This window comes from Carassius carassius, chromosome 18, assembly GCF_963082965.1.
Source record: "Carassius carassius chromosome 18, fCarCar2.1, whole genome shotgun sequence".
Taxonomy (NCBI): domain Eukaryota; kingdom Metazoa; phylum Chordata; class Actinopteri; order Cypriniformes; family Cyprinidae; genus Carassius; species Carassius carassius.
The window spans coordinates 10,589,404-10,612,705 of NC_081772.1; the positions used below are offsets into that span (position 1 = coordinate 10,589,404).

General features: G+C 36.2%; 1 long non-coding RNA gene across 1 annotated transcript in view; it reads right to left on the reverse strand.

Annotated features, from left to right (window-relative positions):
- The window catches only part of LOC132092351 (uncharacterized), a 31,333-nt gene that overhangs the window by 1,012 nt on the left and 7,019 nt on the right, over positions 1 to 23,302 (reverse strand). The gene's annotated exons all lie outside the window — the stretch shown is intronic.

Sequence of the window (23,302 nt, forward strand, 5' to 3'; positions counted from 1 at the left end):
CCGATTTTTACTTTGATTTTTTACTATAAACCTGCACACCCACCCACTATGTCACGACAACAGCAACTTTTAAGGGCACCTGTGTAATGCACCTGCATTCCTGTGCTATTTTCTACCCGTTGTCTATGTTTGAAAGCAATCAGATGGATATCTTTGGCCATTATATTGTGCCTCTCAGTTGAGAAATGTTTCTTGAGCACCAAATCGGCATATCTTTCTAAAGGATTATATGACAGTGAAGACTGTAATAGTTTCTGAAAATTCAGCTTTGCAAACACAGGAATAAATGATGTTTTAAAATATATTAACAAACTGTAATTAAATGTATATTTCAAAATATTATGTTTAAATTGTATTCAGTAATCAAATAAATGAAAACTTGCTAAAGACTTTTTTGAAAACATCTTTAAAAATCTTACAGACCCAAAGCTTTTGAACAGTAGTGTACACCCCGTCACAAACATAACCTTTATACAGTGGCCCCCAAAAGTGTCTGGAGTCACATTTTAAAACACTGAAATAGACAGATCAAAAATGTTATCTGCAAACAAATGAAACAAGTATTTTTCTCAGAGCCAACTTTACTTTCAGGAATACATTTTAAGTGGATGTATAAAGTAAGTTCACCCCAGGTTCACACAGGTGTTTTTACTGAGTAATCACACACTTTGAAATGTCTTTAAAACAATGATATTAAGACGTTTTAAAGTCTTGCTGAACTGTCCAAATAGGAATTTAACGATTAAAAATCAATTCAAATATGTGACAATTCAAAATGGTTGAGATGCCAAACAAATCACGATCCAGCTGGAGTAGGAGTTTATATGAATGTATCTCTTGAGGGGAACTGACTATCTTCAGAAAAGTTAACGTGGTATTTTCGTTTCACCTTCCACTGAACAATGCATATTAAAGGACACCTATTATGCAAAATCCATCCAACTTTTACAAGGTGTTTGGACAGGAATTTGTGTTGGAATTGTGTACACAGCCATCTGATAAAAATCCATCCAGTCTTTTTTTAAATATAAAAATCGGCGCTCCGAAGCCTGATAGGTGAATGACATCAAAATACAGTGAGAGCAATTCAAAATCTTGAGTTGTTTGCTCTCTAATCACACTCGCGGTACTTTGATGTCATACGTCGATCGGTCTGCACAGTGCCGATGCATCTCGAATGAGCTTAATATTTTTTCTTCTGCTGTCCGGATTCATACATGTATGGCTAGATACCGGTCCTTTCACTCTCGCTCATGTTGCTTCTCCTCTCTGTTTATTGCCATACACAAAGCAGATAAGTCTAAGCTCTGCCCCGTTCTGGAGTCGGGCGGGAAGTTGCAGCTCATTTTGATGTAACGGAACAAACCCCTGAAACAGCACTTTTTAGCCCCGCCCCAAAAATTACACTTTTCAACAGGTTATAATAAACGATCTGTAAGGTATTTTGAGCTGAAACTTCACAGGCACATTCAGGAAAGCCATAAGATTTATATTACATCTTGTAAAAGGGGCATAATAGGTGACCTTTAAAGCAATGTTCATAAGGGCTGGCTGTTTTGTTTACAGCGGTAACCCAGGAAACACTGTATCATTGCTGTTCATAAGTGCCACCTGCTGTCAGAGAGAGAACCTGCGTCTCATTCACCTCGTCTGTTGTTTCATTAAGATATGTTTTATGTAGCACAGTTTCACAAAACTTAAGTCAGACCATTCTGTTTTTGCTTCAAATTTCGAAATTATACAGTCTAATTTAGATTACAAACTACTCATGCTTGCATCTTTGTTTGGATCATGATTAAAATCCAGTGGTCGCCTCTGACAAAGCCTAAGTTTGTTCATATTAAGAAATTTCTCTTATTTGTGTAACTTACTTGTTTGATTCGGGGTTTGTTCTAAAATTTCAATTTAGTTTTGTTTTATTTCAATTTCACAAAGAAACGTGCAACAATAGCCTAATAAAACATCACCTTTTCATTTACTGTATAATGTCTTCAATCTCATTTAGTAAAAAAAAATAAAAAATAGTGAGAAAATAAAATTGTGGAATCAAAATCGTGAAAAAATCGAATTGTGAGTTGGGTGAATCATTACATCCCTACTGTGCAAATATTTTTTAGGGCCAATGTGGTTAGACTAACAGAAATATCTCTCTTTCCCTCTATTGTATCTCTTTCTCGTTCTCCCTCTCTTGTTATATAGCTGCAGATCCGCCACTTTTGCACGTGAGGAAGCCAAAGTTCCCGTGGATGTTATGTCAACGGGGAGTGTTCACAGCTGTTAAAATACAGAATGGTATAGTGCGCGCACACACACACAATCCAATACGTATATTTCTAACATAGTGTAAATAAAAGCAAGTACCTCTTCTTCAGCACCAAACACAGTGCCACAAAATGAATGCCTGTTCCTTATCATCTGATGTGAAACATAAGCAGACGTTTTTTTATAACAGGGGCGATCAATACATACGGTTTAGTGGTCTTGACTGATAAAGATATTTGTTTTACTGAAAGTGACCCTGCATGAGCCCTTGACTGAACTGTCATGTAATTATGATGCTTTATTAAAATAGGTCCACTAAATAGCAAGTCATTAACGTCCCTTGGACATGCTTGATTATGTCTAGCAGTTGTGCAAAAGGCTAAACTAAAAAAACACTTCCTCAATTAGACCAGAGAACACTGTTACTCAAAACAAAAATAAATGTAGCAGTCTTTTTATTGCCCTTTGTTTTATCCACAGTTCACAGCTGTAGAGAGGTAGCATGATGATCTTTTGAATACCTGCCTGTTATGTCAACCTATGACGTGTTTCATAACCAGTCTTGGAACAAAACAATAATGGTGTCAGCATACTTAGTGTCAATTCAGAACTCCAAACATGATGTATTCACATTGGTCAATACACTGAGGGAAGGGAAGTAGATATGGAAATGATAGGATGAACTGATGACATACACTATAAATATCAATTCATGTGCTCTTATATGAATTTATGAGTTTTATGTACTGTATAATGTTATAAATGTTAATACTTTCAATAAACAGCCTGACCTTCTATTATACAAGAACATTACCTGTATATACAGTGGACATTGAAATTAGAGAACAATTAATAAATAGCCATTTGAATGGCGATTTCATAACTTCAATGCTCTTAGCTCTTCAATGTTGCTGAAGGAGGTTCTGATAAACACTTGCATTCACCCTGCCATGCTATAGTTGTCTAAGAAGAGGCCCAACTCCTGCTGCACACAACATCCCCCAAACCACGACACTTCCTTCTTCACCTTTCAGTGACTTCTTTACACACTTTGGGCTTCAATCTTAATTCAGTTTGATGCCGAACAAAATGTTTCCCTTTGGTCCCAATTTGATTAAACTTGCTCTCATCACTACATTGGTCACAGGCACTTCTACACGACATGCTCCTCAGCAAAGGTGAGTCAAGCCTTTTGATTCTTTCTTCCTGTGAGAGGCTTGGTCACTGCAGAGTGCACTTCCAGTTCAACTTCTCTTAAACATGCCAAGACAGATCCTTACCCTTTTCCACACTGAACTGGTGAGCAATTCTAGCTTCAGTGTTAAACCGATTGTCAGGGTTCTTCTCTGACAGTCCTGTCTGTCTTGTTACTGTTCAGTAATCTATATTTAGTCCTGTATCCTGAAATCTCCCTGGTTGCTGAGTAATTAGTGTCTTTCAAGAAATCACAGATTTGGAATGACAAACTTCTCTTGCAGTTGGTGCAAAGGGTCATCCCTTTGTCCTTTCTTTGGACAACCTTCTGTCGCAGGGTTTTGTGCCCTGCCATCTTGCAATATCAGTGGAAACTGGAGGAATGCTGCCAGTTAAATAATTGTTTGTTATAGAATTAAGGAAGTTAGCAGCAGGCGCCAGATAAACATCAATAAAATGAATGTATCTGAAAGTATTATCTAGTTCTTTTTCAAATATATTGTTTCAGTTTTTTTATACTGTGCTTCAGAATACAATTAATTTATGAAATATGCTTTAAAAAACTGCCCTTCTATTCTCCTGTTATAGGATAACTTCAAATACGACTAAGCAAAGACCTTGAAATTTAGGAAATTGCAGGTTGTTCTCTAATTTGGATCTCCACTTAAACATTGTGTATATAAGCTTCATTGTCTTTTATTTCATTCAATACAGAAAAGTATCAATAACACTTGTAAAATAGTTTTCTTAATAACAATCATTAAAACAATTTCTTCAAATTATCATCTTTTGTGTTCCACATAAAAACGTAAGTCATACAGGTTTGCAATGACAAGAGGATGAATAAAATGATGAGAGATTTTTATTTTGGGCTAAATCATCCCTTTAAGTAATGGTCCATGTAATGTTCCAAATAAGTAAGGTTCCATTTCAGTTAGCATGCTGCCTCAGAATAGAAGGCAGCTGCTCATGTATGTTGGTTTTGGAACAGTGCCCTTTGATTTAGACTGATATAGATCTGAAATTCTTAAGAATTGTTTGCTTGCAATGGTGAAAAGGAAATGCATTAACAGCCCAAAAATATTGCAGCATCATAAGCTTCTATTAAAAGCTGCCGTGAACTTATTTCACTGTGCTTGTAGTGTACTCTTTCTTCATCAATATCAGATGAGGCCTGAGCCAAACAAAACCACCTAGACCTGGGCCTCAGGCCATGCCACAGTCAATATGAAACCACTTAATATTTTATATTGAAATTTCCATCCTTGAAAAAAGGAAATCATTTATAAGCACTAAAAACCTCTGCACATGGCCCTTTATATCTCTCTCAAGAAGTAATTGGGATCTGTTTAATGCACTCAAGTGGAAAGCTTTTCTGAACACAAATAAACACCATCTCTCTCTCTCTCTCTCTTTCTTACAAGATTAAGTATATCATGTCAAGATTTTAGTGCAAATGACACAGAGTCGGAGATCTTCAGGACACAGTGCAGTCTGAGCACATTTCCATTGTGCACGTGAATAAACATGCATACTAGCCAGAAGTTATAAGTCAGTGACTAACATATATCAACATGTCAGGGTAAGCAGGTTCACAATCTTTGATAATTATGTGTGCTTTTTTGAATGATCCTATTTGTTCTATAAGTTCTAGAGACCTGTGCAACATTTTTTTTTGCTGAGCAGTTAATTCATTATGGACCCATGCAAGTCTTTAGTAAATATCCATTTTTCATACTGCACATTGTCATATGTGTGTATATAATATATATATATATATATATATATATATATATATATATATATATATATATATATATATATATATATATATATATATATATATATATATATATATATATATATATATATATCTATTAAGCAGAAAGAGCAGAAACATCTTCAATAAAATTGATGTTTGCTAGATTGATAGGACTACTTTATGCCCAGATACACTCACATATTCTACAGTCAATGCTTTCGAAACCACTTCTTCTCTTTTTAAATACAGCAAAATCATGGTTGTTCCACAGCTATTAGCTTGCAAAAGAGAGAAGGAGGTAAGGAAATTTGTTATTTATGAAAACAAAATGAGGAAGTGTGCCAAAAATTCCCCCTAAACACCCACACCACCCACACCCGACTCATTCTTTCTTATCCTTCCATACAAGAGATGGAGAAACTGGTTCTGCAGACTAGCAGATCGCTGACTGAATAACATGTTACAAAACTGAGACAGAGAACGAGTAAAGCAGATGATTAATCATTGACAGACTCATAAACAACACACCATGAAATTAAATTACTATAAATTATTAAAATTAACTGTAACTGCATTGAATCAGTTACAGTTTCAGTTACGGTATGTTGTTCATACTAAACAGGAAGTATGGGATAGACATGAGCCAAAAACTCTGAATGCCAGAGAAGTGTTAAACTTGGTTCTGGAAATGATTTTGCAATGAATGTAATGAGAACAAATGATGTCCAGCTCCCCTTCATGAATACACTGGCTTCATACACATGGCCGTCTGTTAGGGAGCCCATTTTAGAGGAGCAATATGGTCAGCAGCAGGAAAGACTAGACTTGTCAAGCAACGGCCAAATTAAACTATATAAACACAGCACCTCAACAGAATTTAGAATCTGTGAGGAAGCAAATCAAACTGTAATAACCTGCCATGGAAGAAAACAAGTAGCAGCAGTGGAAAATGCACATTCACACTAGCCTGGCTCATGAATTTTAGTGTAAAAAAACAAAGATGAAAATATGAAAATTATTATAGACACGTCAATCGTCTGGGTTTTGGTCGACTGAAAACTAAAAACTTTTGTATGTATAACAACATTTTATGTATGTATGCACACACACACACACACACACACACACACAATTATTCATAATTACCAACCGGTAACCTTCTGATCTCTCTTTTGAAACCAACACGGAAGTGACTTAAACTACAATCAATCAACTGCCTGCTAGAGACCGGCTCCAAAAGGGAGTCAGTCCCATGTTAAAATACCCAAATACACATCAGAAAAAATATGTTTGTAGCCCAGCAGTTACAAAAAGTGGTTTCGGTGTATATAGCAAATTTTGCCCGTCATGAAACTGTGAGGGGGGTGAATTTATGATTCATCCGTTTAAATTATATAAGGCCTTAAAGTTCTGCATAATTAAGGGCGTGGCCACTAGAGTGACAGGTGGATTGACGCTGCTGTCACCACCATTGAGCTAGATGGGCACGGTTTCAGCAACCAGCTCTGAAAACAACAGATAAGATGTGCAGATAAAGGCAAGAAAACAAGCAAGTCAATAAATATGCCCATCATGAAGAGCTGTGTTTGGATTTTCAAATCTTTTGTTATCGTCTCAAATTTCTCCTCCATAGCTTGAGGAACAGAAATAATAGCATGACACATTCTTTGCTCTATTCATGGCTTTTGTGTCGAGCTCAATCAACCAGACTGTCCGCAGTCCCGTATGTCTAGAGGGAGACACAACTGTCCTATGGAATTCTCAGAGGAAATACTTGGACAATGCAAACCCCCCTTTACAAGGGCCACAACCTCTCTGCACAATAAGCAATGATCGCGGTCAACTAACAAACACACACACACACACACACACACACACACACACACACACACAAGCGAATTTAATGATCCACTGCCATAATGCTTCAAGCAAGTGCAGCTATCCATTCCAAGAACAATTATGACAGCAAACTTCTGTGACTACATGACTAGCCCAGCAAGTAAACTTACAGAAAGGCTCATAGGTAATTTAAATTAAAGCCAAACTTCTAAATCAAGCATTCTGACCAAAAACACACAGCAGCAATTCCAGTGAGAGGAAGAAAACTTCAAAAAAAGAAAACTAGGTGAAAAGTCATCTAAAAAGAAAGACTGAAGGAAGTTTGGGAAGAAAAGTGGGAAAGAATAATATAATAATAAAATAATATTATTTACCTGAAACTTTTCTAGATAACAAGACCTATGAACGCAACAATGCAAAAAAAGGTAAACAAAAAATAAAATTGTATTTTTATTATGCTATTCCATAACACACACAGTGAAAGAGGAGAGAATATGAATGGATGCACTGTGTCTGTAAAAGTTTCCTGCCAAACCAAAAAAAAATAATAAAAAAAACATGAGGTCTGTGGTGTGTGGAGAGAGAGAGAGAGAAAACATATCTTTATTTTAAGGGGAGGCTCAATGTATTTTTGCCACTTTCTTTTACTCATCTATTAATTTTCACCTTCCTCTTCTCACCCTTTCACCCTGACCCTAGAGAGGTTCTGCAAACTTGAGATGTGTTTGCTCCAGTTTACTTTTGTAATATCTTGTTGTCATGTTTTGTCAATGGGATAATAGTTGAAATGTGACATGCAGAAGGCATTAGTCAGTCATAGTATTCTTCAGTCAACCTGTGCTGTTTAACTCTATGTCAAAGAAATAAGCATGTGTTTTTTGTAATGTTAACATGTTATCTTGATGCCAACAGAATAAACAGTGATGTACTGTACACATATGGCATAAAAATAGATATTGTTTTCGTGGCCAAATATATATTTCATTGCATGCTAAAAACATGTTGTAAACAGAACAGCTAAAGGAAATATTAGTTTTAAAATAAAAATATATTTAGTTTGAACCAAATGACAAAGTATATTACAGATGCACTTCAAACTAAAGGAAATCAATTTCTAGTCTTAAAATACAAAAATACAGTCTCAACATTTCTGAAAATATTATTTATTTAGACTGAAAATGTATTTTGAAAAATAGCTAAACAAATGATAAACTATGTATATGTCATACATGAATTCTAAAACATATTTTGCCAAAAATATTTAGTTGCATATTTCTAAACACAGACATGGAACAAACACCACAAACTGCAATTTACATTTTATGGGGTCACTGAACTTCTCTACAGTATTATGTGTGTGTGTGTGTGTGTGTGTGTGTGTGTGTGCATGTATGCACATGTGTTTACATACAGTAGCGCCTACTGTGTTGGGTTGAGATGTGACCTTGCAGAAAACAAACACTGATCGCATTACCATTAGATAAACGGTGTGGATGTCAGCACACACCCATCAATTCTGATCCTTTTCTGACATTCCAGCATGAACATTCATTCATAGTTCATCAGATGACAGATGACCTTTCAAAACAAATTCAGGAAAGTCACTGGATTTCCATTAACATAATGCAATTACCTGTTGTTTTAAGAGGCAAAACAAGAATGGGTGTAATTGATCTAAATCCTGCTCCTCTCTCTCTTTTTCACTGCCATTCGTTCAGAGTTCTTTTTAAACTGTGCTACAAAGAGACTTGTGAAAGCCGATCAAATCCAGTGGGGCGATTAAAGAGTGTAACTGGTATTCTGAAGTGCCTACTCAGGGCTCAAAAACAGGGATGGTCTGATGGCCTATCGCTGCATCATATAGTTTTATACAAATTTAAACATTTGGTTTTATGTGGTCTTCTGAACAAAGTGTGTTGCAAAATTTGCCGCAAAGGTAACCTTATGTAAATGAAAAACGCAAGAATGATTTACAAGGAAAAAGAGCATATGTAGGTGTGGGCAGTAAACTCAAAATATAATTTCCCAAAAAACTGATTTTAATCAGCAATGACTGTTAGAATTGCTAGGAAATAGATAAATAAATGGGTTTGTTTTTAAATTGATAATAAAATAATTATAAAATTAAATCAAATGTAATAATCATCTAAATATTTTTTTGTTCTTGGGCCACTGAAAATATAGGCAAGTCAAGTACATAACAGAACTACTGGCCCATAAAAAAATCTTATTGTTGAGCCCTGCTCCCTTTCATGACCCCCCTTCTCTGTCTCCATGTTTCTTTCTCTTTAATCCTCTTTTTATTCCACTGTCTCCCTGATGTCCCATCTTCCTGCCTTGTAGTCTCTCTCAGTGGGCCTTTGTTGTGCTTGATATATGATGGCCAGCAACGGATGCATGAAGGCCCAATTATCTATAAGTAAATACAACATTACTACAGAGACCAAGAGAAAGAGAGAGAGAGAAAAAAAAAATCCTGGTTCAAATCCCGGACGAGCCCCCAGTTTCATGTTATGCCCCGTTTAGGGTAAAGATGCAGCATGAAAGAGCACAACACGGAAGAGTGTTTAAAAAAACAAGGAGCAGTATTTTAATAAACACAATGGCTTTACTGTACAACTCAGGGAATTTTAGCTTCGGGAGCCAACACGGCCAAAATAACAAACAAAAACCAACTAATTCTTATAAATCTAACTAACTTTGTTCACAAAATAAAAGAAAAGAAAATACAGTTACTTCCAACACCCTATCCAAAAACAATCAATAAAACGTTCCAACAAAAATGGCGTTTGTCTTTTTACAAAAGTGAGCAAACAGGTCCAAACAGGAGCAATCCAGAATCAAGATCGAACAACATGCAGTGATCTGTATTACGAATGAGTGGGCTAAGCAAACTAACAAACAACAATCAATCTCTCAAAAGGCAAACACTCAAATTAATACACAAAAGATACTCTCAGTCTTACTAACTCATCTGTAATTAACTAGCAGGGTCAAGCAGGGCAAACACAGCCAGTGAGCACTAGACTGATGCAGGAAGTGATGAAGGAGGCTTTTATAGGCAGCTAGGAGTCAGCTGACCTGGTAGAGTGTGCTACCAATTGGACTGCAGGAACCAATCGGTCTTCTTCCTGCACACTTCTTCCTTCTAACTTTCCTTCTAAACAGACAAAAAGCAAGGCTTTTGACAAAAAGCAGGGTCCAAAACCTAAGACTTGAATACAATCTTAGCCAGATGATTCAATAGCACACACTGATTGCAATAATTCACTGTCACAGTGACTAGTAGTCATTTTTATTTGTTTGTGCAATGAAAAGCATTTAACAACTTTCACCTGATGACAGTTTTATTTATTAAAAATGGTTTGTGTGTGTGTGTGTGTGTGTGGGTGGAAATGCCATATTCAGAATGACAGTTTTAATATCCTCGATAGCTTAGCAACCTTGATGACTCCAACAAACAACAATGTACAGCAAGAGCTTCAAGCCTAATTTCTATGTCACCTCAGATAACAGATAACATGGACCAGATATTGCTGGCATATTTGTTGACATATGGTTGCTAATGTTATAAACTTACATTATTTATCCAGAGAATGTAAGTTTGTGAAAATATATATTTGTCTATATAATGTAATAAAAATATCACCCTTGATATCTTGACATACAGTATATATGCCAATATATGTCATACATTTCAGTATGGTACTTTTAATTGCAACAATATTTCTGTTGTAACTGCATTTTTTAAGACAAAAAAATTTGCCCCAAAGTTTCTTAATATTTAACAATATTTAACTGCCTAAGGTTACATGCAAGATAGAGAAAAAGAATGGCAGAGGTGCACGTCAACAAAAACCTTGATCTTGTAAATCGTCTGTAACCGACACGTCTGCTACAGTCTTACTTTTTCTCACAAACATGTGCTCGAACCTCCAACAGATGGGGTCTGGCCTGAGTCCATGAGAGTGAGGTCAAGTGACATCATCGCCTGCTGACTACACTCTCTAGCTTCTCATCTGACCTTCCTATTTCTCGAAATGCAAGATCAGATTTGTCATTTTCAAAAAAAATAAACATTAATTGACACATGGTCAATAACGGACTTAAAAAAAGAGAGGAGGAGAAGGAAGGAAGAAAGTCAATGAGAGGACAGAAGAGGAGAGGAGGGCTTGCTGTCTCACAGCAGGAAGTCCAGAGACAAACACCAGCTGCCATGATGACATCACTGCGGTAGTGACAGAGCTGTAGAGTTCTGGAGGGCCACTGGAGTCGAACATAGAATGCCCTGTTCCCTTCTCACTCTATTTTCCACTAACAAAGCACACAAAGTAATAAATCTTCTATTCCCATGGTAGAGAAAACATAATGCACTCATATCCAAGATGAGACAGTCTCATTGGTAACAGCACCTTCACAAAAATGTGACAAATGTTTTGGTGGTTTATGTGAGGGAATGTTCCACACATGGGGTTAAAAAGTTGATAGAAGATGTGCAAGGCATGACCGTCTTTGATTTTAACTACAGTGGATGTGTTTTTAATGCCTTTGGTTTGAATTGTACATATCACTTACATCAGTGAGGGTCAGATTACGGTCTTTAAAATTTAATTTAAACCATGTATCTTTGAAGTGGTTTACTTGGTATCGTGACCCTGTCAGTAATAAAAAATCCTATTCAGTTCCATTAATTTCCTTTATTGTAACAATAATGCAAATGTGTTCTGTATACATTAAAGTGACCAAAAGAAATTAGAATAGCTACTATATCGTTCAGAGGTTTGGGGTCAGTCAGATTTTTATTTTTTGCAAGAAATTAATTATTTAATACAGCAAAGGCACATTACATTGGTCAAAAGTATCAGTAATAACGTTTATAATGTTACAACGTTACAAAAGATTATTTCAAATTAAGTTATTTTGAACTTTATATTCATCAAAGAATCTTGAAAAAATGTATTATGGTTGCCACAAACATTAAGCAGCACAATTACCGCTAAACATTGATGTTAATGAGAAATATTTCTTGCGCACCAAATCAGCATATTAGAAGGATTTCTGAAGGATAATGTGACACTGCATGACTGCTGAAAATTCCACTTTGCCATCAGAGAAATAAATAGCATTTTAAAATAAATTAAAATAGAAAGCTGTTATTTTAAATTGTAATAATATTTCACAATATTACTGTTTTACTGTATTTTTGATCAAATAAATTCAGCCTTGGTGAGCCTGAAAGACTTTCAAAAACATGATAAAATCTTACTGACCCCAAACTTTTGAACAGTACTGTATTTTTAAATAATTAATGAAAAAAATCAGGTTAATGATCTGTAAAACTAAGGCAGTGACCACACATTGCCCCTTCACAGGATCTGAAACTGTGACAGACAGGAAGTCCAGAATCCATTTTAATAAGAGCAGAGACAACGCACCCTTCGGCTCTTGACTCTGCATTTTGCAAAGTTAAAGTGTCTCTAAAAATGCTAAGAGAGAGAGAGAGAGAGAGAGAGAGAGAGATTCTTACTTTAGGTATCTGTTTACTTTGGACAAACTAATGTTTTCAGAAGTATTAAGCCCCATTCACACCAAGAACGATAACTATAAAGATAACTATAAAGATAACGATATTAGCGTCCACACTAGCGAACGATATCGTCTGTTTATTCTGAGCGCACGTGCGTCTGCCGCTTTAATTCTCGAGCTCGTTATAGCAGGATGGATTCTGATTGGATGTCAATGTTTGTATCGTTCATCAGCTGGAAAAAAATCTTTCTGAAAATGATTCCAACGATACCGTTTCTCTATGCCTTTATCGTTATAGTTGTAGTGTGGAATCTGCTATTCTTTAATATTGAGAATGATTTTAAGAACTATATCTTTATCGTTATCTTTATAGTTATCGTGCTTGGTGTGAACAGGCCTTTAAAGTACAGCTGTTGAAAACAGTGGGTAAAGAGGTAGATAATAGTTATTTTGAGAGCAGGTGTGTTAATTTATATAACAGCTATCAAGATCAATTGATTGTGTACATGTAGGATGAAGAGTGATGGATGAACATATAAGTTATGCCAAAATGTATCCAGCAAAGGTTTGACTTAGCACCTAACTCCAATCCATCCCACACACTCACAATTCCTATCATTATGGGGACATTCCATAGGCGTAATGGTTTTTATACTGTACAAACTGTATTTTCTATCTCTTTACACTTACACTATACCCATAAACCTACCCAAAACAAAAAAAAATAAAAACAATTAAAAATGAAAGATAATTCTGTATGATATATCTTAAAAAGGTCCCCACAAGGGACAAGGGTATAGAAAAAAACAGTTATAAAAACCACGGTCAAAATTTACTGGTATTACGATTCTTGAGGGAAATTTGATCCCCATTACACAGGAACACACACACACCTATTCATCTCTCTCACTCTCTCTCTCTCTCTCTCTCTCTGATTTTATATATTTTAACAATAGGCCTAAAATATTTTTTCCTTTTTAAGAATTAAAAAAAATGGCCCACTGTGAGGACATGGCCCCATATTCATGAGGACCTGTTTTCTCAGTATCATGCTGACACTGACTTATAAAAACTGATCTCTACCTAACTGACGTTGGCGGGTTCCTGCCGGCGATTCTCTAAACACAAAAGCCCTTTGTGTGTGACACTGCAGTAAATGCAGGAGGAATCCATTTGGCAAGACTAGATAAAACATCAAGCAATGCGGGAACAGCCGCACACTCACAGATGCGCAGATGTTCAGATGTTCTTGCTTTCAGCTGAAGCATCAGATTTTCTTTGGGAGATTCTCAAATCAGACAAAATAAATCTACCAAACAACATTGGCTCCAATAAGAAACAAAGTGATTTTTTAAGTGCCACAGGATAAATGTGTTTTATATATTTTAACATTTCACATTTCAGTCATAGTGTCATGTGTTTATGTCTCATCTTTTCTTGCCATAATCAGCATTTTAATCCATCTTGTAGATGTCCAGGGAACTAAGGTTCACTTAAATCAGGAACAAAATGTCTTTTCCAACTTAAGAACTATATATATACAGTCACAAAGAATTGTTTACTACACAGAATCTGAGCCAACATCACTGACCATAATTATATCAGCATGGCATGGTTCTTAAGTGTTTGGGCTCCTACTCAGTGCTTCCTATAAATGTTGTCATATGTCTTGCACAAATCCATTCCGTTTTGTTTTTCATAAGTATCATGCAATTAGAGGATGTTTTGAATTTCACCTTTAGGTTCTTTCCTTCTTTCTTATCATACAGGTTAGATAAAAATAAGAATATGCAATATAGCACATAAATTTAGCAAAATGTTATTTTTTATAGTTACTTTTCTATCTAGCTGACTAATGAGCTTATGGATGCTGAATGGTTATTGAAGTAAATTATTGTTATATGGCATTGTTTACAAGTTTTCCATGTTTTCCACAGTTTGTAACACTGAATGAGTGATTACATGCGACATCTCAGTAAGTAATACTGTATGCTATCTTATGATATAATATATCTTTTTATGTCTATTTATGTTTATTTCATAGTATAGTAGTAAAGATGACATGCAATTTAATATTTTTGGTGACCGTTTTAGGTGCACTCTGGAGCCCTGATTAGGTTGTACAAACTTGTGGAGTTTGTGTAGCTCAAGTGTTGCTATCATTAGAGCAAAAGGGGGATGGACATGATGAATATAAAATATATGAGAAGCTGCTAACTGGGCACTTCAGAAATAAAAGGTATTTTTTTCTCATAAATACTCATCAACCTGCAGCAAAACAACCACCACTTGCAAACTACAGGATGCAGAATGTCACACTTTGATGTCTGAACACAAAAAATAACACACACCGGCATACACAATGTTATAAGGGCAAGAGTGAGGGTCAGGTGTTGCCACCTAGACGTTGAGCACAATGACGAAAAGTGACTATCAGCAAAGTGTCATAACTCAGACACCTAGGAAGACGTCAATTGCTTTCTCACTGTGGCTCACACAAATACAAACCATAAACAACAATAGTACTGAATAGTTCATGATATCCTTGACTGACCATGGCTCCTAAATTAGAAAATCAAAGACTAATGTAGGATTTAAAGCTTTTGTTTCATAAAGAGCTGTGATGCAACAAAAGGCGTGAGAATGTATGTGTATGTGTGTGTGTGTTGGGGAACAGAAAGCCCTGATGTTTACAGGGCACAGGGTATGGGATGATCTCTTCCCTTTATCCTGCCAGACCTCTCACAGACTCACTCTTTCCCTCACATGCAGACACATTTGCACACAGCTCTCAGCCTGCATCTCTGCTACCTCAGCATTTGTGTGTTTTGACAGGAAAGACCAGAGCCAGCTTCCCTCAGTAACAATGATCCCTCTGTCACTGCCTATCTGTATGTATACACTAGCCGGGTTTCCATCCAAAGCTGCGAATTTAACTTATGCGCAAAATTGGAATAACAAATTTGCGAAACAATCACCGTTTCCATTCAATGAGTCAAAGAGAACAAAATCGTCACTTCCTGATAAACTGGAACTATACATCGATAAGAACAGTAGGAAAAGCTACTGAATATAATAATTTTTCTATATAATAACTTACCTGCACCTCAGAATGAGCAGAAGAAACACAATGAATGCGTTTATTGCTTTCAGAGGTGGATGCTGCTGTTTGGGAACACAGTCGTTTAACAGTCCTGGGAGGCAATTATACAGAAATACTTTGATGACAGACTTTGCTTGGGCATTTCCGTAAAACATTTCAGATGCTGTGGAACAAGATCGGTCCACTGGTTAGTCAGGATTAACTGTCCCATAGCGCGAAGTCACACTACTTTTTTGATGCGCTTGGAGGAATTTATTCTCAAAATGCATTTCCATCTCACATTATTCACATTAACCGCACACGTCAAAAACCATCTCAAGCTTTTTTTTGGAAATTAAAGCATTTTTATTCGAAATTCAGCATTTCCATCACTCAATACTGATGCAATATTTCAAAAGACACATAAAAACATATAAAAGTATATATAAAGAATTTTGCCTGTGTAGGATGTTTATTTATTTTTGTCTTCTGTAAAAGGTCAAGGTAAAATTAAGATCCATTTTTAATAATATGAGGTTAAATGTTGAATTTACATCATATTTAGTCACAAAACCTAAATGAGTCATTTTTAACCATCTGAAGAACAGATAACATCTCTGAAGGATGTCAAAAGTTAAACTTGTGAAATATGTAACAAGATAACTTTTGTTCTCATACTGTGACAAAAAATACTTACTCTGTTTTGTGCTTTACATTCAATGCTATGTGTCAATTTATGTGCCACAGGGATGATATCAGTTATAATGATGTTAGGCCTCAGATAGTTTAACTGTATGACACGTGTGGTGTGGTAAGTGATATACTGTATGTAAGGCAGTGTTATATTCTAGGCATACTACCTTTAACATTGTGAGAAAATTGTGTATGTGTGTTTGTGCGTGGTTTTAATATATATATATATATATATATATATATATATATATATTGTGTGTGTGTGTGTGTGAATATATCAAGGTGCAGGGGTATTTCCCCCAAGGTAAAGACAACATCTGATTCGCAGCATGACATCCTGCGAGAGCCATCACATTTTTCTGCACTTCTTGTTCAGGGTCACGCACTTCTTACTTGTTTCTTCAGGACGCAGTTATATTAAGCCCTCTGATGGTTAACTCACTCATCTCTGCCCTAAAACAAAACTATAGTAGACACCCACAGTGACATGATACTTGCTAGATATCTGACATATGCTGAGCCCTAAAAGAAACTCAAATTAAGTATGTGAATAAATTTCATTTGTTCTAAGGATGGAAAAACACACATCAAACCATCCCAGGATGTTCAAAACGCATTAAACCATCCCAGAACCAACTGAAAAAAGATATGAACAGCTTGTTCATGAATCATGCATCTTAAAACAAATAGAACAAACGATCCAGACACCACTAACACTCTCAGACACTTAAATATACAAACTTCCTGTTTTATAAAAAAGAAACAGAACATGCTGTTCTGAACCCCTCAACCACAGCGCCTCTTCTACACCAGCAGAGGAAAACCTACACACATACCACCTATAGTTTTTTTCTTTTTTGAAAGAAATTAATATTCGGCAAGGATCAATTCAATTGATCAAAAGTTACAGTTAAAACATTTATAGTTTTTAAAAAAGATTTTTATTTCAAATAAATTATGTTCTATTTTTATTCATCAAAGAACCCTGAAAAATCTCACTTTCCACCAAAATAATTAACAGGTATGTTTTCAGCATCACTAATAACAAGAAATCATTCTGGAGAAGCAAATAAGCACATGAGCATGATTCCGGAATGAAAAACTATAAAAAAATATGTAACAATGTATATGCAATTGTAATATTTCACAATATTATTATTCTACTGTCTTTTTGATCAAATAAATGCAGCCTTGGGGAGCATAAATTATATTATAAACAAGAAACAGATCTTACCGAACCCCAAACTTTAAATGGTAGTATATTTTTGATGTCACTGCTAAAAACAGATAAAAAAACAACTGTGATCCAAACACGTCTAAACATGTCTACTTACAGGTAGGCCTAAAAAACAGTACCAAGCTGAGTTTAAGGGGGGAAGGGGAAGTGAGCGCTCACACAAACATTCACATATCAACACACACAGAAGCTTGCATTCAGCTGTGAGGCTCAGGGCCTTTAAGACCTAATGAGGTCTAATCACAGTCTTTGCCGTTTCTCAAAACAGTATTCCTTCACTTCTCTCTCTCTTGTGTTGCTCAACTTGAGCTGTTTGTCTCCACAGCTAATTAACAGATTGACTTAAGTATGAGAATGAGCACTGAGTCGCTACACAAACATGTGAAGGGTGGGCTGAGGGGATTCAGAGAGATGGCACACATAGAACACATACTTACACGAGAAGGGGAACGTGAGGAAGTTTGTTCAGGTCAACAGTTTAATTTCTGCAAACGTTGGAAGCTGAGATTGAATGTATGTCAAGTTCCCAAAACATCTTTTATGTGCAGAACATTACATTTACTCAGATCATTGTGTACTTGTAAATCTTTGTGTAAGTTTGTGACTTTGTCTGCCCTTTAGTTACCCTTTTAAAAGCTGGATGGTAGGGCTGTTGTGTTGCAACAGGATGTCGCACACACTTCCAATACCTCATTCACAATGTGATGTCCCCTCTGCCTGTTCTCTCTATTGTGTCACACAACACACGCAGACCACCTCCCTTTTGCTCATAAGCTCCTTCAGCTTTTTCCTGAGATGGTTCTACTCACTGCTGTGTGTGTGCACTTGGATGGGTTATATGCAGAGCAAAAATTCCCTGTGGGACACCATACTTGACCACATGTCACATCACTTAACAAGCCAAATTATGATTAAATTCATAACTCATGGGTAACTAGCACCTGTCCTTGACCCTGTTCTGATAACTGCGACTACTTGCCATACACATCAGGGAATGTACAAATGTACAATATTGCAACAAGTTATTATTGTTGGTACTCTTTTAATGCATTGCAAGGGGCCATTCACACAGAATGCAATTTTACATTACACTGTGCTGCTTGTCCATTGTTTTTCAGCTGCAGTTGAACTGCTTTTAATTATGTGTAACTTGGGCAGTTTCAAAGCAGCTTCCCAAACACTGCTAGCCACTAAATGTCTGCAGTGAAATGTGTGCTGACAGGTGGCAGGTGAATCTAAACCATCATATTGCATGTCTAGCAGCTGACCACACAAAGAAAAACAAACAGTACAAAATGTGCTCTAACAAGCCACTGACTCTAACTCAGCTTTAAATGTGAAAAATATGTTCCTCTTTTCGGTTTTCCTACCGTTATTTGCCTATTTAACTCTATTTTGCTGTGTCATATAGTTTGTTGTGTACAGACTGGCTTCTTTATTTGTTCCTATTAGCACATAATGACCAAGATTAGGCCTATCAGTTAGATAACAGCAATTCCAAACATATTCGGCTATGGTCTGTGATAAATGTGGCATATCAGCTCTAGCCTTCTGTTTGGTTCAACTACTCTGCAAACATTTTATTACAGTATGATACTCCATATGGACTGTTTAAATATACCTTCTTACAGCAAAATTGAACAAACGTATAGCTATGCATGGCAAATTGGTATCATATTAGTCAATATTACAGCTCATTTTCTCTATATTTATCAAGGTCTAATGCTAACTTAATCTTAAAATGTCCCTATTGTGGCATTCTGAATAGGCCTATTGCCTTTCATGCAGTGTGTAATGTAGCTGTCTGTAAATGTAAATGGTCTGCAAAGTTGTGAAGCCGAAAGTGCACTATACTATAACTAAATTAAATTACTATATTATTACCATTTTCGAATGGTAACGAATGGTAAATATGATAATGTGTGAAATGTTGAAGGTGTCTAAATAAATGTTGTCTTTCAAGTCATTTGAAATCCTTGTTTGTCACGTTTAGTAGTCAAATACGGCAGCAATGCAAAGTACAACAGACCTGTTTCTCATTTGCACTGAGCTAGAAAACACTGTCACAAAGAGGGTCATACAGAGTACAAGGCATATGCCTCACAACAACAGCAATAGATCAAGCCTTCAAAAACAACTCCATTTCCAACACAAGACATGCACACTGTCACAGATACCTACGAGTATGCTTGTCTTGATTTTTTCACAATGAAGGATCACATGCTTTCCAATGCAGATCGTATACTGTTGTTAATGCATGAAAATCTACTATTTTCTACAGTCAACATCTCTGTTTACTAGAGTAGTCAATTGGCTTCATTAAATTGAATGAATTAGCTAATCTAGTTAGGTTGATTGACGTCCAACGGGAAGAAAAACAAGAGTGACACTAAAATAGATCTTTACTTTTACCAAGAAGTCAGACTCCCTGATGATGAAATACCTAAATCAAAAGTAGATGTACCATGAATGCATGTTGTGGTTTTTAAGTGCTTAAAAACACTTTTTTTTGGCAGATGGGAGCTTCTTGGAATATGATTCCAGGAATGCCTAAATATGAGCAATTATGGGAGTAGCTAGGGTGCAGGAGAATCAGTGGTTTAATGTGGGTCAACTCCTTTCGTCTCCCAGGCATCACTGCAAACAAACAGTTCTCCGCTTTCCTAGAAATTTCTGGGACACATCCAACCATATGGTCCCCACCCCCTTGTAAAAAGCCCCCTTTCAGACTTCTACATGCTTCTGTCTCACTCTCTTTTTTCAGTTAGCAATGTTTTTTTTTACACAGGACACAAACACATTCTAGGATTCTGGAGGTGTGTATCCTCTCAGCCAATCACGGTGTGCTCATGCTGTGCATCTCAGCCAATGACAGTGCAGCCAGGGGGTGGAGCCAGCATCTATGAGCTAGTTGTTTATCACTGTACCCCTTCTCCTTCTTTAATCATCTCCCTCTCTCTTTATCATTCTCCCCCTCTCCCCCTTTATTGATTTATTATACTAACGAAGCAGAGGTCAGAATCTGGCATAAGTAGACTCCCATATTGGAAGGTATTCAGAACCCCACCGCCCACACTTACACACACTGATGCCAGTTATTAAGTAAGCTGGTCGGAGGCTGGGGCTGGCCCATAACTCCAACTGAAAGCACTATCTGTACTGAACAGAAGCAATAACACCTGGCCATTAGCTCTACTGATGGGAGTTAAAACACACATACACACTTAGTGTTAATTCAATCCAGCTATAAAGTCAACCGGTCATTATCACAAAATAAACCCAGAAAGGACGACCGATCGTCCTTGATACAGAGAACATGTGAAGTGATATGAGAGACACTGAATTGGCACAGCCATGTAAGAGATTGTTTGCCAGGGACAGATTTACAGTTTAGCAGTCATTATATAACTATATTTGACCAGAGAATGCTAAAATTTAATTACTTGATCTCAGTTACATTCAGCAACGTCTCTATTAAATAAAAAATTAAAACTTTATTTTTTTTTATTATATCAATTATGTATATTATAACATTGCTAACCAAGACTACTACTTATTTGATCAAAATCACAGTAAATATAGTAATACTGTTAAATATAACAATTAAAATAACTGTTTTGTATTTTATTAAATCTTTACTGTCACTTTTGATCAATTTAATGCATATTTGCTGAATAAGAAGGTAAATTTATTTTACAAAAGAAGAAGAAGAATAAATTTTACTGACTCTTTTGAACAGTATTTTATGGTTTGAGAGCAATCACCAGAAATCAGACAGTAAATCACCAGAAATCAGACAGTAAAAAACAACAAAAGCTGGCTTTGACTGTGGGACTAACCATGAGACATTTTTAAATAGTTAATCATGCAACAACTAAAACTGAAACCAACTTATAGGCTATTTATAGATCAAATTTTATTTCAAATAAAGTGGGAAAATAATTAGTTTTTAGTTTTACAGTAGTTTTGACATGCCACAATTGAATATGTCACAAAGCTTGTGTATCTGGTGTAAGGTCATTCTAGGCTTCAAGATCATTCTAGTTCAAGCTCTAAAACAAGAACATTATAATGTGTGCATCTAAAACTGTCCCACACACATGATCCAATGAGTTCACATAAGGTTATATACTAATGCTATGAAGTCTACAATCTTCAGAACAGTCTTGGCCATATATCAAATGGCAACATACTCAACTAGGACTATTGCATAACACAGTCCATAGTTGACAAATTCGTCATTCAAGCCACTGGCTAACACATTTTGCTCCTAGCAGGCTCTTGCCTTTACAGTGATTTATATGGAGAGCAAGTTAAAGTGTCTTCTCAAATAAATGGAAAAGAAAAAAATGGTTCCTATTTGATATAAAAATAGCATTGCAATCTTTTAGCAACAGCTGCTAACTAGCTAAAACAATCCATGTAAGGCCCACTGTGTGGTCATGGGTTTGATATTTACTGTTAATCATTAAATATGTTTAAAAAATGAATGTCACATGAATATCTTAAAGGAAAAGCCACCGTTTTTCCAAATTACACTTTGTTCTTCCCTCATCTTAGACGAGTTGATATGTACCTCTCCAATCTCAGTGTGTGCACTCAATCGCTGTAGTGCGCGGCGCCACTATGCTAGCATTTAGCTTAGCACCATTCATTCCTTAGGATCATAACATGGTTGAATTTAGAAGCTACCAAACACTTCCATGTTTTCCCTATTTAAAGAGGGTTACATGAGTAGTTACACAAGTAAGTATGGTGACATAAAATAAACAGTGGCGATTTCCTGATCGGATAAAAATTATGACTATAATGTATGGCGGAGGAGCATTTCGCAGCACTTCTTTGGCTTCTAAATTCATCCCTGTTTGGATCCTAAGGAATGAATGGTGCTAAACTAAATGCCAGCATAGTGGCATCGTGCAACAGCGTTTGAGTGCATGCACTGAGTGGGGGAGGTATGTATCAACTCGTCTAAGTTGATGGAAGAACATAGTGGAATATGGAAAAACGGTGGAGTTTTCCTTTAATACCAGTAGACAGCTGACCACACTGCACACATCCAGATAAAGAGGATGGCAGCAGGTGACACTGCTGTGGAAATCTCAACTAAAAATACAAGCATATCTATACATACCAATAATAATGTCATGACTGGTGACTTCAAAGGTGGTTTGTCTGACTGAAAAACACACAATAACACACACACACACAAACCAGACTACTGTACGTGTGAGAGCCAAATATTGCACGATTGTTTTGTTATACACTTCCCTAAATGTGTTATTGAATGACTCAGCACCAGCTCTGGCACACATTGCTGGTTAGCGGTGGCTCACTGATTCACACAGGTCCTAAGAGCCAATTGCACTCAAAATGCCATATCAGTGGGTTTTTTTTGTAAGCTTGAACTGGTGCAGGCTGTCAGTTGTTTAGCTCTGCGGCTCAAAAAGGTTGATGTGAAGATAAGGAAATACAGATGAGAGCATGAGACTTTGATTACACTGATTAGCTTGGAAAAAGCTCTGTGCTCATCTACAACCAAACAATGGTCAAAACAAAACATGAACATACAATAAATAAATTAAATTAAATCACTGTATATACCATGAGTGTCAAAATGTATCTTATTAAATTAATATAATAGAAAATAATAAAATAATTATATAAGTTATTGCTAATTAAATGTGCTACTTATCCCATTTAGTTA